Below are 8,485 nucleotides of genomic sequence, written 5' to 3'. Positions count from 1 at the left end.
TGTGGGTGGAACAACAACGTATTAACCTAAGCGAAATAAGTCACTAAGAAAAAGTCAAATATCATATGATTTCATTCATATGTGGAATATAAGAAACACAACATAGGGGAAGGCAACATAAGATAAAAACAGAGAATAGGAAACTGGAAGAGACTCTTAAATACAGAGAACAAACCAAGGGGAGGGGGGTAAGGTGGGCTAAAAGGGAGGTGGGATTAAGAAGGGCACTTGTTGAAATGAGAACTGTGTGTTATATGTACGTGATGAATCACTAAATTCTACACCTGAAATCAATACTACACTGTAGGTTAACACACTTAAATTTAAATTAAAAATATTACAAGAAAATTAAATACATACATATATGAACTCTTGGGAGTACCTCAAAATAGCAAGCTTCTGCACAGTGAAGGAAACAATAAACAAAACTAAAAGGCAACCTATGGAATGGAAGAACATATTTATAAATGGCATATACTCAGGGTTAGGATCCAAAGTATGTAAATTTTTTAAAATTATTTTCACTTATCAGTAAAGAGTGTGTGTCCATGCATACTTTGTGTGAGAAGCAAAACTCGTGTATTGCGGTAAGATCTCACTGAAACTGAGATCCACCCTCTTCACTAAATTTTAACTGTACAGTACAATATTGTTAACTACACATGTAATGTTGTGGAGAAGACCTCTAGAAATTAGTCGTCTTGCATAACAGAAAATCACACCCCTTGATATCTAACCCTCATTGCGCCTCGCTGCCAGCCCCTGGCAACTGCCACTCCACTCTCTGTTTTATTGTTATCAAAACCCAAATTCAGCTGCCTGTTGCTGGAAAGGTCAACGTTCAAAGTTTTAGTTTTGGTAGGAAAGGAATTTGAGCCTTATGCACAAGGCCAGCCACTGGTGAGAATGCAGACTCCTGTCCAAAAGCCAACTCTGAGGTTTCTCCCTGACGCAGGGGGTTTTAAAGGAGGAGAGCATATTTAATCAAACAAGGGGGTTCCATGGTTGATAACGTGTTTTGATCATGTGCAGACTCCATGGTGCAAGCTGCCAAAGTTGCCTCCACTCCCTGGCATCTCCAGCTGAGGAGGGAACCACACATGCATGGGAGGAGACTGCCAGAGGCCAGGAAAGAACCCCAATAAGGGATTAGAGCGGAAAACCCCGGGGACTCACACATGGTCAGCAGTACTTTCTGTTCTCCCAAGCTGGCATAAAAAAATACTAAAATACAACCTTGTACTTCACCAATCATGACACAGAATACTGGGAAATGTTTCCTCAGTAAACTCAGAGGAAGCTTCAAACCAAAAACCAAAGGATCAAATGGCTTGAAAACTAAAGTCTAACCAGAATGAGACATGAAAAACGACAAAGCTATTTTTTTAGTCACCTATAAAGGTAAAATTGACAATGTCCACCTCCACATCCCAAGGAAGTAGGAAGCATTGGTCTCCATAATGAGGAAAAGCAGTCGTCCATAGAAAGTGACCCAGCAGTACCACAGGACATGGAATTGGTAGAGAAGTTCAGGGTGTTAAAATTTCATATCCCATATTCACTAGCTGGAGGAAAGATGGAATGTGTTGAATACAGCCATGTCTCTGGGTCCAAGTCCTTACTACGTCCATGTGAGCACGGCTTGAACTGGCTCACCTGCTTCTCCCACATCCACCCCAGCTGAACTGTTGTGCAGGGTCACACAATGCCACACCCTGGGACTGTTACCTAAACCCACAAGTGGATCCCAGGTGCAGGGGACTGGCCACCCGGTACAGCCCTCTGTTCTGTCAGATGGCCTAGACCTCACTTTGCTGAGGATCCTCCACTTATACACTCTCACTGGCAGATGTCCCTGAGCAGGGGCATGAGGGTGGCAGAGGGCCAGGTCACCTTGAGGGCATCCCTCTTGCAGTTTGCATTCTGGGCAGTGCTGGCTCCTGTCCAGGGTTCTCAAGGTCGTCCCTCATGGCGCTACATCTCCTTGAGGTGGTAATTACAAAGAAGGAGCTGCACAATGGCAAGGGCATTCAGATGACTGGTTGGCTGTCCTGTAGCCTGTGTTTTGGGACAAAAGACACGTTATCCACATGTGGCCAAGGAAACCCTTTAGGTCCAGACATCTGCTGATGATCACTCAGGATGATCAGGGAGACTTGCAAATGGACTACCCCTCCATGCCTCCAGACTGTTACTACCTTGGCTACCTGGAGGACATTCCTCTTTCCATGGTCACCATGGACACGTGCTATCAGGGCCTTGAAGGTATCATGAAGTTGGATGACCTTGCCTATGAAATCAGACACATCAGCGATTCCCAACATTTGAACACATTGTTTCTCAGAGAGTGGCAGACACCAATGCAATGGGACCTACTTATAACCTGGGATATAAGGAGCATAGGGACCCTTGTTCCTCAAGCAAATGTCAGTACAGTCCTCAGGATCTCTAGTAAGTTGTAGTCATCCCATCACGGAATTTTGCTCTCAGTTCCAAAACAATATATAGTGTGTTCAACCACGGGTCAAAAGGTGCCCAATTCCTAATAAGGCTAGTTAGCTTAATTGACTCATTGTTTCATGGGATTCATGTAAGTTACTATATTGGTTTCATGATAATTTATAATGAGAGAGATCCAGCTAACATGGGCAAATATGTGTTGCATCAGAGTCCTTTTTTTTCGATAGTATGAGTCCAAGGGTTTTCGAATTCTTAAACCACATTCATCCTTAGTTGCGATTCGAAATGGATCCCATGAAGTTAATTTCAATCCAGTTGTATGTAGTATATGCCATCCACAAAGCCCCATCGTGATGGGTTATTTAGGCAGATATTATTTACTCTTGTCTGTCATAGCAACACATCAGATTGCAAAAAATATTGGTTTGTGGGTTGACACTGATGAATATGCTTGCCAGAAAAGGTCCAACTGCATTAGGACCCAATTCCCTTGTATACCTGAAGCTTTCGGGAAGTGTTTCTTCATTCACATACAGCACAAAATGAGTGGCAGATTAGGCAAGTGCCTCTTCACATCTAAATGGTGCATTGAAATAAAAGTCTGACTCACAATCATTTCGGAAACTACTTAGCTGACCCAGGCAAGCATTGTGACTGCAGCTCCTTAGAGCAGTGCTATAGCAATCTATGCTGTATGAGTGATAGTATTTTAACCTCTGGGGACAAATGTAATACAGGCAGATGCTATACAAACTGCACCGATTTCGATGCTGGGACACTTGGCAGGCCAATCCAAAATATATGTGATCTTCCAGAGTCCTGCCGTGGGGTGTCCTTGTCGGGCCCTGATGACTTCCATATGCAAGATGGAACCCCGTGCACTGAAGAGGGCTGCTGCTATCATGGGAACTGCACTCACTGCATTATGCACTGTCAAGAAATCTTTGCAAAAATTCTGGAAAGGTGAAGATGTCTGCTAGACCATAAATCAAAAAAGCAGCCGACATGGACACTGCAGAAGACCCCGGGGAATTCAACACTGAACCCTGTTCCCACACAGACGTGCCGTGTGGAAGGCTGCAGTGTAGCAATATCACACATCTCCCTCAGCTGCAAGAGCATGTTGGATTCCATCCGTCCGAGATCTCAGGGTTCTGGTGTTTGCGGCTGGGTTCATTTCATAGCACAACTGATATTGGTCATGTGAGAACTGGTATCCCCTATGCTTCTGGAAAGCTCTGTCAGGACACCTACTGCACTGGCAGTGTGGCTCAGCTGAATTATGACTGTATCCCGGAGAAATGCAGTCACAGAAAGTCGTGTGACAATAACAGGAACTGCCATTGCCACATAAGCCGGGATCCTCCATGGTGCACTGGACGAGGCACTGGTGGGAGCACAGGCAGTGGACCCCTCCAACAAGAAGGCGGCCAGTGAGGAAAAGTCATGAATCCCTGTTATATCTCAGAGCGGTTTTTGGTCCCATTTAAGCCATAATAGCTGCATTCCTTGTGGTGTCGCCACAAATGTCAAATTATCAACCCCGAGAAAGTTAAGGGACTGATTGTTGCTGACGACAATCCATAATTAGCCTCCTGACTGCTGAACAACTATAGGCAATCCAACTGGCACATGTGTGAAAATACAGTAATGAGGCTGCAGAGCTGACATCCACGTTTCGGGGGTCTGCAGGAGACACAGGGGTCCACAGGCACATCACGGCTCTGACACACATCTCTCATGGCTCACTGACCAGAACGCTGAATTAAAACTTAAAAACTGCATGCTTGTGGCCTCTACGTACATATCTAAGCTTCCAAGAGCCCAAACTGAGCCCGAGATTATGTGCAGAGGATCTGAGTCAGCATCTGGGTCTTGAACTGAGGTATATGCTTCCAGAATTAAGAGACGTTCACACAAGCTCTTTCCGGGACAAATTAATTAGTTGTCTCCAAAACTGTGCTGTTGCAAACTGAACATTTTCTCATTCTCAGGTAATCTGTCTTCCCCCAGTCCCAATGTGGGTTCAGGATAATGGAGGGCTACCACCCACCCACACTGCCTGTTCCACACTGGGGTGTCTGTGGGCTGTGAGGGAATGGGACTGGCATTAGGTTCCACCTGGCACAACCTGTGCCTCCCTGGAGAGCAAATTTCCAAATGTGGGAGACTGAGACCATGAGATTTAAAGGAGCACCAAATGAAATGAATCAGAAAGGCAGGCACAAGTGCCTATGGATGACCTGGCATCCAGTTGGAGCCCGATAAATGTGAATCCCTGCTCTCTTTCTCTTGCCCACCTTTCAGTGAGTTTAAACTTAGATAAGGATCTGCCTAGGATTCCCACTGGTTTTCTGAGAGCCTTCTCGAATAACCACACAGAGGTGAGCCTGTGAAAAGTTAGGGACTTCAGCCCCATCCATTCTTAGGAAATCAGGTACTTGCTACCCTGTTTTCTGTGCCCTGATCACTGGGACTGTGGGAAGGAGGCCTGCCCTTCCCAAGGTCCTTGTGTACCCTTGCTTCTGGGCCCTGTGAGTCATAAATCCTGTGCCTCCATTTCCTTTGTTGGGGGTGCACTGAAATGCCACCTTGAGTCAGGAGGGCCCCATGCATCTCAGGTATCCAAAGCCAGAGCTCAGATGCCTAGGGAGCCACCTGTCCACCCCCTGAGCAATGGCTCTTGCCTAATCCTTCAGCAGGACACAGTCTACATGTTCTTAATTCTGTACAACAGCTGGGGTCCCCAACACATTTGTCCCCAGGGATGGGATTGGGGGCCTAGGTGGTGCCCTCCAACAATGTGTTAGCACTGAGAATGGCTCACTCGTTCCTCACCCCCACATCTCAGCTGCTCTGGGAAGGAGCTGGAGCTTGCTGGTGGTCTGTAGCTTTGCTTTGGGCTGATGCCACGTGTTGCCAGAAACCCCCACCCTAAGTTACCAGTGCCATAAAAGGTCAGACTCCCTGCAGAGACCAACAATCAGGCACCATCCTGGGGTTCTAGAGGTGTGTATTTCCTACTCATCTCCAAGTGAGATATTGCTGGACACCGAAGACCATATGCCTAGATTAGTGTCGAAGAAGACGCCAGCTGCTGGGTCCACTGTGTTGCAGCCAGTACCCTGGTGTTGTGTTTGCTTAGCCATGCCTACCTAGTGACAGAGGCAACTCGACCAGGAGCATCATGTCTCCCTGGGTGGAGGACATGGTCAAGGCAACCTCCCCCTACTGGCTGTATTCCTCACTGCTGTTGACAATCGCTCCCTATTTGACAGGTGTTGTGGGGGACACCTCAGTGTGGGGGGCCTCAGCACACGTGTCTGGGAAGAGCTAACTTCTATCCCAGGTCCTCCCTGTTAAGACCACTACACCAACATATCCTCGGACCAGTGTGAAAGAGAGAAATGGTGACAGGCACTACACCATCATGAAAATGCAAGGTCTCCTGGAATCATTTGTCCAAAGGGAGGGAGACAAGGATATTGATTGGCTCTACTGGGTCTTCACAATTGGCTCCAAGCTGTTGCTTGAAACACTTGACATACTACAGCTGTCTGGATTGGTCCTAGTGCCCCAGATTCATAAATCACTGAAAAGATCAAGGTATCAACGGACTGTTTACTTAGAGAAAAACTACGGACCCTCCAGTCTTTTCACTGTATCAAAAGGCTCTGACAATCACCCCAAGGCACATGGCAAGAGACACACACCAAGGAAAAAGGGGAGGGCTCTGAGGAAGAGGCTCCCTAGGGCCCCAGAGTCCACAGAGGTAGGAAGAAAGAAGCTCTGATTCTCCGGACTTGGATTTTTATGGCACGACAGCACAGGCCCACTGGGAGAGGTCAAGCCCAGGTGATGCAATCCAACTCTAAGATCGAATGGGGACAATTCAATGGGTGTGGGATTTGGGTTTTGTTTTGCTTTGTTTTGTTTTTGCCTTATGTCATGCGCCCATGAGCCCTTGTCCATTTCCACCTGGAGGAGAGGCACTTGACAACAGAATCTAAGGAGTTCTTCTTGAAGGACCACTCTGATCTTAAGCCTTGTGCCAATACAATTCATGGAAATACCAGCTTTAGTGTAGCAGGCATTAGCATGCATGCCATAGTCATATGTGAAAAGGAGAATTTTCAAGAAGCCCAAGACTTCTTTGCTGCAAATGCTGATGGGATCACCACCTCCATAGATAGGAGCCTACAGGAGGGTCCCAGCAGTGCCCCACCAAGGGGTGGAACTTCAACCCAGATCTCTTGCTCTAGAGATGATGCCCACACTTCTCTTTATGCACAGCTCTGAGAAGAGGGGTCCCTAGTGACTTAATCTCAGGACAGCCTGAACACAAGTCAGAAACTTTGATCAGACTCTTTGGGATCTTCGAGAGAATGCTGTTCCTACCCTTCGGGTGGGTGCCATCACTTCTCTGGACATGACAGCCCTGATAGTGGGGTGCTGGGATCCCAGTGGGTGGGGAGATGCCAAGGCCCCTGCCTAGGGACCCGGAGGTTTGTGGTGTATGTCCTTCCTCCTGGGACAATTGCCTATATACTTCTATAATTACCGTGTAGGACACAGACACAGACAACACTTTATTTCTCTCATTGACCCTGAAGCCAAGGTACAGTGCTTCCCAGGAACCCCTCCAAATATAAGTGTGGTGCCCTTTAGCTTACAAGTTATAAAGGGAGGGATAGTAGAAGGGTCTCAACATCCCTTTAATGTCACTATTGGAAGAATCTTTACTGAATCCCTTTTAGCAATGATGGCCCCTTTGACCCTGCATTGTCTTGTTAATGATGTGGATGCCCTCACATGCCATCAAGGCCAGTGGGAACAAACCCAGTGCCTGGCTTTCCTGGGGGGAACTACATATCAGGAGTCTGTAGGACTGCAAATTGCACCCCCCTACATCCAATTAAGACAGTATATGCACATCAATATTGTGCGCAATAGAGGACTGAGTAATTGCACCCCATAATTCAAGATTTGCTGAAGGAGGGGGGACATTAAACACACCATTTCTCCTTTCAGTCTGCCCACTTGACGGGCATTAAAGCCCCTCCTAACAGGTGGTGCTTTACAGTTGACCACTGAAATGTAAATGCCCAGCTGTCCATAAGATGCCTCACATTCCCAAGACTCTCTAGGCATTTGAGGGTATCTCAAGGGCCACAGGGGAGACTCTGTCATGACTGAGCTAGCCAGTATGTCCCATTCAGCATCGATGACCAAGGAGTCCCAGCCACAGTCTGCTCTCAACCTGTACATCTCTACCCTGCTGCCTTGGGAATTCCTAACAGGCCAAAGAGTGCCAAGATGTTAGCCTGACCAGCTCATGTAGAGCCTGTCATGAGTTCCCACTGGTCTGGGCAATTGATGGTCACTGTCACTGGTCAATTATCATACATTCCTGAAAGTTTGTGAGACATGGGAGGCCTGCAGTCCTTCAGCAGCTATAAGGTGGGTTTTGTCACCTGACTGAGCTACTCCAGATTTTCGGTCTACTTTCATATGACTTGTGCTGTTAGGCAGCCTTACCTGGAAATGGCTGAGCTATTCCACTTGATGCACAGGTAGTCTGAGTGCCAATGAAACATTTTGGGATCTGGAAAGTGTTTGTGCCATGGGGGTTATGCTGGAGTACCTAGTGACCATCTGGCACCAGATTGCCTTGCTATGTCACCGAGAGAGAGAACCCAGCACCATGACTGTCTTCATACAAAGGGAAATATTCTCTCCCAATACTTCACCTGAGCAAAGGACCATCCTGAAGCTTCCATCAAAGTTGTGGTCCCAATCAATGCAGTGGAAGGAAAGGCAGAGAGACATTGTCGTTCTGGTTGTGGATACCACACCCTTCCATTTGTCCATCCACATGGTGCATTCACCTGCTTGCATTGGCAGGAAATAACACTACTTTGGGTGCTTACTTGCTATCCCGATGACAAAACAATTGACAATCAGACTGATTACTTACTGTAGACGGGACTTGGAAAACTGGTGTAAGGGTCTGTGTCTGACCTGC

At 47.0% G+C, this 8,485-nt stretch overlaps 1 pseudogene; it reads left to right on the top strand.

Annotated features, from left to right (window-relative positions):
• Nucleotides 1-1,820: 1,820 nt before the first annotated feature.
• LOC144616604 (disintegrin and metalloproteinase domain-containing protein 21-like) lies at nucleotides 1,821-4,016 on the top strand (annotated as a pseudogene).
• The last annotated feature ends 4,469 nt before the right edge of the window (nucleotides 4,017-8,485 follow it).

This window comes from Panthera onca, chromosome B3 (genome assembly GCF_046562875.1).
Source record: "Panthera onca isolate mPanOnc1 chromosome B3, mPanOnc1 haplotype 2, whole genome shotgun sequence".
Classification (NCBI taxonomy): Eukaryota; Metazoa; Chordata; class Mammalia; order Carnivora; family Felidae; genus Panthera; species Panthera onca.
This window is presented reverse-complemented; position numbering and strand designations above follow the sequence as displayed.